The sequence below is a fragment of the Equus quagga genome, chromosome 5 (assembly GCF_021613505.1).
Source record: "Equus quagga isolate Etosha38 chromosome 5, UCLA_HA_Equagga_1.0, whole genome shotgun sequence".
Lineage (NCBI taxonomy): Eukaryota > Metazoa > Chordata > Mammalia > Perissodactyla > Equidae > Equus > Equus quagga.
The window spans coordinates 101,372,940-101,383,733 of record NC_060271.1 but is presented as its reverse complement, the minus strand read 5'-3'; the positions used below and the strand labels follow the sequence as shown (position 1 = coordinate 101,383,733).

Sequence of the window (10,794 nt, the reverse complement as noted above, 5' to 3'; positions counted from 1 at the left end):
CTGCACCAGCTTCTAGAGTTTTCAATTTGCTTTCACATACCTTCTCTTGTCTGAGATCAACACTGTGAGTAGGTGGCAGAGATGACTCGCCTCTTTTGTCTGGATGAGGACACTGAGGCTCAGAGCCATTAAGTGATTCACTTGGAATCACAGAGCTGGTAACTAGTCAGGCAGGGACTTAGAATCTGGATGCTGTCCATGTTCTAAGAGAAAAGTCACAAGGAAAGCTGAACTGCAGGTAAATAGACCCCGTTGGGCCGTGACCAGAGTTTTGGTAAATTTCAAAGCTAATTAGAGCAAACAAACCAACGAAGGAGAGACTAGTCTTAATGTTTATTCCCAGAACAATTTTCTAGATAACCAAGCTTATTAACTGAAGGAACAAGTATGAGGTTGCTTAACTTGAAAATTGGACAGTTGGACAGTTTCCTTTCCTGTAAGAGAGAAAGTATCTCCTAAGGGACATAGGAGGCAGTGAGAAGGAAGCATGATTTTCCTAAACTGTGGGGTGCAGGAGAGAAATTGGTGACAATAACCAGCAAATTAGGGGTTTAAAAACTTATATTTCTTATGGTTAGCTTAACCTTTTTCTCTTAAAAGCTTACCTGGTGCTCATTGGGAAATTTCTTATAAGGATTGGAGGGAAAAAGAGACTCTGGTTTGTTCCTGGTTAAGCTGCCCTGAAAGCTAAGGGCCCAGTTCAAACAGGGTGAGTATACCTTTGCCAGGGTAGTGTGCTCTGCAGGCTGGGGGAGGATGGATTGGAAGCATGGGGGAAGTGGAACAGGAAAAGTCAACAGCACTGCCTCCTTTTTCAAACAGACTTTTGGCTCATACCTGTACTAGTCACCAGACCTTGGTTGAAACAAGTCCCAAAGCCTGAAGTGGGCAACTACTCTCATTATCTTTTCATTTCCAAGTGATCTGTGGTCCCAGGGCAACTGAGCAGCTCAGGTCTCCAGCGAGCCATATTAAAGCTCTGTGTCATTTCATATTCAGAGCGGCATTTCTTCAAAAACAGTTAGCCCAGACCCATTTTATCAGAGGGCTGATTGCTCCTTTCCAGGTAGTCCAAAGACATTCTTCTGCTGCCTGTGGGGAAAGAGAGACGGAGAGCATGAATCCAGCACTTCCTTCATTCACCTTTTGCCCTCAACCTTGAGCCTTTCCTAACTTTCCATAGGGAGCCAGCAATTTCTTGTGTAGAAAATATGGGCTTTGAAGCCAAATAGACCACCTTGAATCCTGTTTCTATCACCTACAAGCTGTGTGATCACGGGCACATTATGTCCCCTCTGAGCCTCAGTTTCCCTACATATAAAATGGGAATACTACTACTACTTACCGCATGAGATTCTTGTGAGAATTGAATGAGATTGTGCGTGTAAAACACCTAACACAGGGGCAGGCTCACAGTACTTGCACAACCAACATTAATTAGTTCCTATGCCCCCAACTTCTATTCCTGGCTCTCTGCCAAAGTCTCCAACTATGTCAGTTACTCGGGCAGATTCACCTGAGGAAGTGAGTCTTCCAAACGTGTCCTTATGGAAACTTGAAGGCTCTTAGAGAGACAGGGCCCTCTGAGTTGTAAACCCAGGAATGAGAAAAGTGTGTACTGAACAATCTACCATACTGTTTTACCTGGCTCCCTTGTGTCAAAGGGCATGCATCTGAAAGACAAATGGCCAAGGTGAGGAGCAACATCTATAGCTAGGGTCAGGATGAAATGTGTGTCTAGAAAGAGGTATGAGTTTGTCTTTGAGCATGCAGCAAGGCACAGGCTCAATGACCCACTTAGGATCAAAGCTGGGACTCTGAAGAAAGGTTGACTTTCATAGAGTCAAGGAACTGGTCATGGCCCACAGGCTTCCCTCTCTGGATCTTTATTTCCTTTAAATACTCAGCAAGCCCATGCCACCTGTCTCAGTTTCCTGCTCCTGCAAAAAAAAATTACCACAACCTGGGAGGTTTAAAGCACCAGAAATGGTATTCTCTCACAGTTCTGGAGGCCAGAAGTCTGAAGTCAAGACGTCAACAGGACCTCATTCTCTGTGGAGGCTCCAGGGGAGAACCTTTCCTAGTCTCTTCCAGCTTCTGGGGGCTGTCGACATTCTTTGGCTTCCTTGGCTTGTGGCCTCATCACTCCAATCTTCGCCTCTGTCTTTACATCGCCTTCTCCTCTGTGTCTGTGTCCATCTCCATCTGCTTCACTGTATATTCATTGTATTGTCTTTGGATTTAGCCCACCCGGGTGATCCAGAATGATCTCTTCTCAAGATCTTGAACTTCATTATATCTTCAAAGACCTGTTTTTCCAAATAAGGTAACAGTCACACTTCTAAGGACTAGGTTCCAGAGATTAGGACGTGGACATATCTTTTGGGGAGCCACCATGCAACCCGCTACACCACCGAAACCCTTTTAGAGAGCTGACCAACTAACTCACAGCAACATGAGTCCAGGTACTACTCCTTCCAGGGCTATTTGCATTATAAATATATTAACCTAGAAGAAAAGGGCAATGAGTAAAAGAAAAAATAATCACTAGTAGTAGTATTTCAGGTACTATCAAAAAATTATTTCTTCTCATCACTTTCTTCTCAGAAAGCTCCCCAGAACACACTCTCACCTCTCACTGTACAGTTTTGTATCATACGCTCATTCCTAAACTACTCACAGACAAGGGGGAAGCTTTACACTTCTTATGACTGGCTTAGAACCTTCGACTGATCAGAATTCACTCCTGGGACTGGGGAAGGGAGGAGGACCCAGACTCTGAGAAATACATAACCTCCCATCAACAGCAGACCAAAACAATCCCAACAAGGAATTAGGGGTTGGTGGATGGTTTGTTGAAAGGCAACGACCAGTATCTACACTCCATGTGAACTACTCCCTTTCTGACCAGCTGTAGGGCTGACCCCTGCCAGGTATAATGCTCCACCACATGAAACATGCCAGTTGGGGGCATTTGGCTGGAAGATGCAAGAAAGCATTTGGCACTTCTGGATGTGCTATCCTGATACTTCTGAAATGCGAGAAGCCATGGGAGAAGGCATTTGAAAGAACTGCAACTGGATTTTTAAAAAAATACTCTTTCAAAAGACTCCTACTTTGTCAACAGGCAAATAACCAAGCATGTACACTCAGTATTTTAAAAAGACTGAGGTTTCAAATCACCAGGAAAAAAACTCTCTCCAGAACTCAGAACGTCTCCTTAGAAAAAATGATTGACTATTCAGATATGAACTGAGAATAGGTTAGCAAGAATTTAGAGGAAGAATGATCAAGATATCTGCATTTAAATTAGCCTGGAGATTGCGAGGAAATTAACCATATCTGACTCAGCCTGATTTTGAACCTGAGACCTGCAGGTAAAGCGTAAACCTTCTCCCTCCAGAGGAAATGTCAAAACTGCAGTTTTTACAGAACAGCTCCTGTCCTTGGGTTAGCCAGGAGTCCACCTCTTCCTAGCTCCACACCCATGGGGTTTATATTTGCGTTTGCTGCTATACAAGTTCCACCCCATGAGACACTGTCTTGGATTGTTCTTGTCTTGTTAATACTCTTCCCTTTCAAGACTACCTCAAGTTCCATCAAAGCACAAAGTAGGATTTGGGCATCTTACCCACTGAGCAGCACTGATAAGAGTCTAAGTCCAGGCAACAGAGTGCTAGGAGAAAAACTGTTGTTTCATTAAGCAATTGTACTGCCATGCAATGTCTCTTATCTTACTCATTCGTTACATCAGAGACTTCAAAATGCAGTCTACCAGCATGTCTGGTTCGAAATAACTTTTTACTTTTTAAATTAGTTGCCTACATTTAAAATTTCAAAAATAAAAGAAGGAAGCATTGGATTTGAATATTTATTCTGTCCCTCTTCCTCTTTCCTCTCTTTCAAGGACTCCAATTACACATATATTAGGCTGCTTAAAGTTGTTCCACAGCTCAGTGATGAGCTTTTCATTAAAAAGGTCTTTTTTCTTTGTTTGTTTCATTTTGGATCATTTCTATTGCTGTGTCTTGAAATTCACTCAATCTTTTCTTGTGCAACAGCTAATTTGCCATTAATCCCAACCAATGTTTCTTTTCAGATATTGTAGTTTTTATCTCTAGATGTTTGATTTGGGTCTTTTAAATATTCTCTGTCTCTAATCTTTTGAACATACGAAATTCAGTTATAATAACAATTTTAATGTCTTTTCTAATTCTAACATCTGTGCCAATTCTGGATCAGTTTCAACTGATTTATTTTTCTCCTCATTATGGGACATATTTTCTTATCATATCAATTGATGTAGAAAAAGCACTTGACAAATTCCAGCATCCATTCATGACAAAAAACGTCTCAGCAAACTAAGATCAGGAAAAAGGCAAGAATGTCCACTTTGATGACCCCTGTTCAACATTGTACTGGAAGTCTTGGCCAGTGCAAGAAAAAAGAAATAAAAGGCATATGTATTGGAAAAGAAGAAATAAAAGTGTCGCTATTTGCAAATGACATAATTGCTTACATAGAAAGGTCCAAGAAATTTACAAAAAAGTTCCTGGAATGAATAATTGAGTTTAATGCAGTTGTAGAATATAAGGTCAATATACAAAGATCAATAGTATTTCTATATACTAGCAACGAACAATTGACAACTGAATTTTTAAAAATATCAATTATAATAGCTCCAAAATAAATGATATTTAGGTATAAATCTAAGAAAACATGCAGAAAACTATAAAACACTGATGAAAGAAATCAAAAGAGGCCCTAAATAAATAAAGAGAAATACTGTGTTCACAAATTAGAACACTCAAATAGTTAAGTGTAAGTTCTCCCCAAACTAAAGTTGCCAGATTTAGAAAAAATTATAGGATGCCAAGTTAAATTTGAATTTCAGATAAACAATGAATAATTTTTAGTATAATTATGTACCACACAATATTCAGGATGTTATTATGCTAAATATTAATTATTTTTATCTTAAATTCAAATTTAACTGGATTTTCTATATATTGTCTGGCAACCCTACAGGGCCCGATTGATTTTACAGATTTAATGCAATAACAAAATCCCAGCAGGATTTTTTGTGGCTATAGGCAAGCTGAGTCTAAAACATATGGAAAGGCAAAAGACCCAGAAAAACCAAAATAATTTTGAAAAAGAAAAACAGAGTTAGAGGACTCATACTACTCAATTTTAAAACTTAATCTAAAGCTAAGTAAGCAAGACAATGTGCTATTGGTGAAAGTTTAGACACATAGATCAGTGGAACAAAATAAGAGGGTCCAGAAATAGATCCTCACAAATATGATCAATTGATATTTTTACGTAGATTTTTTTAAGATAAAATGCATATCACATAAAATTTACTGTTTTAATCATTTTAAAGTATACAATTCACAATCAATTGATTTTTGACAAAGGTATGAAGCAATTCAATGGATAAAGGATGGTAATTTCAACAAATGAAACAACTAGACAACTATATGCAGAAAAATGAACCTCAACTTATATATCAAAATATAATTTATAGACAAATTAACCTGAAATGGATCATAGAGCTAAATGTAAAATCAAAAAGCACAATTTTTTTTTTTCCTGCTTTATGTCCCCAAATCCTCCCTGGTACATAGTTGTGTATTTTTTTAGTTGTGGGTCCTTCCAGTTGTGGCATGTGGGACGCCGCCTCAATATGGCCTGACAAGCGGTGCCATGTCCGTGCCCAGGATCCAAACCAGCGATACCCTGGGCCGCCACAGCGGAGCACAAGAACTTAACCACTCAGCCACGGGGCTGGCCCCAAAAAGCATAAATTTTTTTATTTAAAAATCATAGAAGAAAAAGATTGTGACCCTGATTTAGGCAGAGTTCTTAGCTATGACATAAAAAAAAATCCATAAGAGAAAAAAAATTATAAATTTACTTCATCAAAATTAAAACTTTTTTCTGCAAAAGACATTGTTAAGAGAATTAAAAGGCAACCTATAAACTGGGAGCAAATATTAACAAATCACATATCCAATAAAAGACTTATATACAGAATTTGGAAATAACCTTCAAAACTCAACAGTAGAGAACAGCAGCCCAATTTTAAAAGTAGGCAAAAGATTTGAATAAACAGCTTGCCAAAGAAGAAATAGGGATGGCTGATAAGCACATGAAAAAACGCTCAGCATCATTAATCATTATGAAAATGCAAATTAAAAACACAATGCAATACAATTATACACCTATTAGAATGACTAAGAGTAGAACAACAACAAAAACGCAACTGCAAACACCAAGCGTTGGGAAGGATGCAGGAGAAGTGGAACTCAGACGTAGCTGGTGGGAACGCACAATGGTACGGACACTCTGAAAACAGTCCGGTGGTTTCTTACAAACTATATATTTACTATATAATCCAGCAATCCCACTCCTAGATATCTACTCTTAAGAAATAAACACTCATGCTCACACACAAAAATCTATACACAAATGTTTATAGCAGCTTTATTCATAATCATTAAAAAACTGGGAACACCCTAAATGCTCTTCAGTGAGTGAATAGTTAAGTAAAACATAGTACGTCTAGTCCATGGATCACTACTCAGCAATAAAAATGAACGAGTTATTGATACAATCAACAACATGGATGAAGCTCAAAGGTGTTTGAGTGAAAGAAACCAGTGTCAAGAGGTGACATATGGTATGGCTCCATTTATATGATGTTCTGGGAAAGGCTGCACTAAAGGGATGAAGACCTGATCAGTAGTTGCCAGAAGTTAGGCATGGGGTGCAGAGTTTCACTACTACCGGTAAAATAAAAGAATTTTGGGGGATGATGGAAGTGTTCTATATTTTGATTGGGGTGGTGGTTGCACAAATCTATACATGTATTAAAACTCATAGAAGTGTACACACACACACATACACAAGTCTATTTTACTCTTCGTAAATAAAATAAAAAGAAGATACGGCTGGCCCAGTGGTGTAGTGGTTAAGTTCGTGTGCTCTGCTTTGGTTGGTCAAGGGGTTTGCAGGTTGGATCCTGGGCACGGACCTAGCACTGCTAGTCAAGCCATACTGTGGCAGCGTCCTACATAAAATAGAGGAAGACTGGCACAGACGTTACCTCAGCAACAATCTTCCTCAAGCAAAAAGAGGAAGATTGGCAACAGATGTTAGCTCAGGGCCAATCTTCCTCACCAAAAATAAATAAATAAATAAATAAAGATATATACACTGAAGATGTGTGCTCAAAAGTTTAAAATGTTAAGGGTGAGCCATCAAAAAAGTTTGGAATTGGCATAGACCCCTCATTTTACAGTTGGAGAAACTGAGGCGAGACAGTGAAAGTAACTTAATCAAGGCCAAAAGAAGTCTGAAGCAACCACGGGAGTGGATTTTTCTCTTGGGAAATAGCTCTGATGCCTTTCTGTCACCCCAGGCCTACCCAGGCAGCTTTAATTTGGCTTCTGTTCTTCTTTAGGCAGTTTCTAAATTTAGTTTTCTGTGAGTGACATGGTTACATGTGCAAGTTAAAACACAGCCAGCATGAATGAAAAAAATATATATCCTATTTTACACAAAGTGTAGTCGGCATGAGCCTGGCTCCTGATGGACAGACCTATGGCTTTTAGGGGAGATGTTTGCCTGATGCCTGAGATTGCAAAGCAAACAAACAGACAGACAAATGGGTGGGCTCTGGACATAGAGCACCTGTGTCTGAACCCGGGCTCTGCTACTAGTGGTGGGCCCCTGGGTGCATTGTTTAGTTTTTCTCCACTGCAGTTGCTTCATCTGTAAAATGTACCCTAATTTTATGTGCTACTAAGAGATTTTTAAAAAACTCACCAGCAATTATAGTATAACATAGAAGTCCCTTATCATGGATTATAAGACGTTGAAATGTGATTTTAACAAAGTGTGTCTTAGAATTGGAGAAATACGGCAATACCTATTTCATTGGCCTGTTTTGATGGTTAAAAGAGTTGTTAAATGTTAATGCCTGGCACATAGTTCTCAACCAAGAGTTGTTAGCTACTCTTATTAATTATTATTACCGCTACTTCTATTACTATTTTAAGAAATGAATAGCAGAACTTGCATTGTAATAAATTGTAAAACGCCCCTCTCACTTCACCCTGCCTCCTGCATGCCCTACCCACTTTGCCATTGAACTTGCAAGCTCCGGCACATCCAGACACAGAATGTGTGCATGTCGCCAGAAGAAAACGTGAGAAACATTTACCACTTCTCAATTCTTGTTAGAGAAAAACCACAATGACAGGCTACACGTTGGGTTGGCAACGTCAGTTCTTGCACTGGCACGTACACTGGTTCCCACGAAATGAGGGAGTCAGAGTGGGAACCTGAACTAATTGAGCAGTGTGTGTGTCAACCCTGCACTGAAGGACACGGGACGGGAGACCGTGTCTAGGGAGGCAAGAGTCTGGCCTGCAGTTCTGGGTCTGTCGATTGCCCACCATGGAACGTCAGGCCAGTGGCTCAACGCCATTTCAGTCTCCGTTTCTTCTCTGTGAGACAGAGATAAACAATTGCTACTTTACAGCCACTGAGGGGGATACACACAAATTAGGGTTCCAGTTGAGTTAAATGGCTGGAAAACTGAACCACAGCTGCAAGTGAAAGCTGGTTAGCCACATGATTTGTTTCCTTATTATTTATATTCTTGTTCAAGTTCCTTGAATTTTTCCCTCAAGTCTACTATCATATTGTAGGAAGGAACAGTATATGGGGGGATACCTCAGATCTGGCTTCAGGGCCATTCTTAGTGGGGTGCTGGGCCCAGGGCAAATCTCTTTGTGTGCCTGGACCCTTCACACCAAAACCCCATTATCCAGGAGCCACTGGTTAACAGGTTACAAGGACAGCCCTAGGGAGCTGTCAGTGCTAGATAAAAAGGATGAAAAACGAAATGTTCCTTAGGGAGTGAGCATATAAAGGAATTTTCTAAGAACTACTCTGTGTCAGGTGCTACACCGATCTATAACACAATACCCACTGTCAGTCTATACGGCAGTCGTGACAAACCCCATGTACATTTGAACAAACCAGGGCCCATTGAGAGGCAGGTCATTTGCCCAAGATCATAGAGCATAGTCCCTGAGCGTCCCAGCTGGATCCCACCCGACGCTGCGCTGTGCTGAGACAGGTGCCACGTGCCAGCCTGTCCAGATCGCCCAGGTGACAGTGCTGAGGGTTCTTAATGAGAACCACGGGTCTGCTAAGCACTAGCTAAGGATTCTTCCTTCCTTTCATTCTTTTGTTTAACAAATGTTCACTGAGAGCCCAGCATGTGCTCCAGACCTAGGACCTCCCCAGGGAATGCGACACACGGTCTCTGAATCAGGGGGTTCACAGAGTCATGGGAAAGGCCACAGGTAGACCTGGGTTTCATGTGGCCTGAAGCTTAAACAATTTGCAGAGCCTTCTTTAGGACAAAGAATACAAAAGGAGGAACAGGGCCTTGGAAAGAGTGAGAGAGGGGCCTTTGGGGGAAACAAGAAGACCAACACTGCCAAAAACACGTGTCAGGGCCAATGGGGAGCAGGAGAGACTCTTGGAAGAAATGCCATCTGGGCTGAGCCCCACAGGAGGGGCAGGGAGTCCTGGCAGAGGGAATACCCGGGTGCAGGACCAGGGAAGGGCAAAGAGCTGCCACTGTTTTCAGAGAGTGAGGAGGGCAGCACCTTTCTCCTTCCTTCACCGGACCTTGAAACACTGAGGACCCTCCCCAAGTGCAGGGCCCTGAGTGGCCACATCCTCGAGGTGACCCTGTCCCGGGCAGGGCTTCCGCCTTCTCTCCAAGCTCCCTGGGAAACCTCAGGTTCCAGGAGCAGGCTGCCAGGCTTGGTTCCTACATTCTAAGAATACAGGCTTCCGTAGGCTGTGCCTGGCCTGGTCCTCCTGGTTAGCTTCTATTTGCGTTTGCAAGAATAAAACAATCCTGAAAGCTTCCTTTGTCGAAAGTTACCCTGAGGTACAACAGGTTCAGAGAAAGAAAAGATAGCAGAGAGGAGCGGCAGGAGTGGGGAAAGACTGACTTTTAAAAGAAAATCCTTCAGTGAGATAAGAACTTGAGAGACAGCTACATAACCTGGAGGGAAGTGAAGTTGGTGCCCCCAGGAAAAGCAATCAGCAGGGTGCCCTGGGAACTTTAGGCTCCTCAGGGAGTAAAGGTCGAGTTCTGAATACCTTTGTTTCCCCTCCGTGCAGCACAGTGCCTGGCCTGTTGATCCAGGCTGTGGATATACTCCAGCCATCCCAAGTGGATGGAATGACCTGCATATCTGAGCCAACGTCTCCATATAGCCCACCAGGCGCAGCAGCAGCCTTTGCCTTGCAGGGCAATAAGCCCTCCTGGGAGACTCAGATTCCAGGGAAATGATAGAACAGCGCCCCGCTGGTGCCTTGATCACTACACAGATAAATTGCATAAGCTTGGCCAAGGAAGGGAAGCCCCATCTAGGGAACCAAGTTCTGCTCTGGGCTCTGATCCTGTACGCACTTGAGTCCCTTACCTTCTCTGAGTTTGTTACCCCATCTATAAAATGAGAATAGTGATATTTGCCCTGAACTTGTGGTTGATAAGGGAGTAATAAAGGAGGGCTAGATTAAAAAGTTTCCTAAAAAGTTCAAAGTACAGAACATTATTATGTCTGCAGTCCATGTCTGGTGACCCATTCGCCACCCCACACTTTCATCCCACACTGCACTGCAGCTTCTCCAAGGTCACCTGGAGGAAGTCTTGACCAAGTTCACTTGCGGGTTAAGAATGGACCCTTCCCCCCC

The 10,794-nt window shown here is 41.9% G+C and overlaps 1 long non-coding RNA gene across 1 annotated transcript in view; it reads right to left on the bottom strand.

The window, feature by feature from the left end:
• Nucleotides 1-357: 357 nt before the first annotated feature.
• Nucleotides 358-10,794, bottom strand: part of LOC124239953 (uncharacterized) — an 18,892-nt gene continuing 8,455 nt past the window's right edge. Inside the window, exons 2-3 of the long non-coding RNA XR_006888740.1 lie at nt 2,002-2,309; nt 358-1,092 (exon numbers count right to left, since the gene is read on the bottom strand). This is a non-coding gene — a long non-coding RNA (uncharacterized LOC124239953). The remainder of the gene's footprint in view (nt 1,093-2,001; nt 2,310-10,794) is intronic.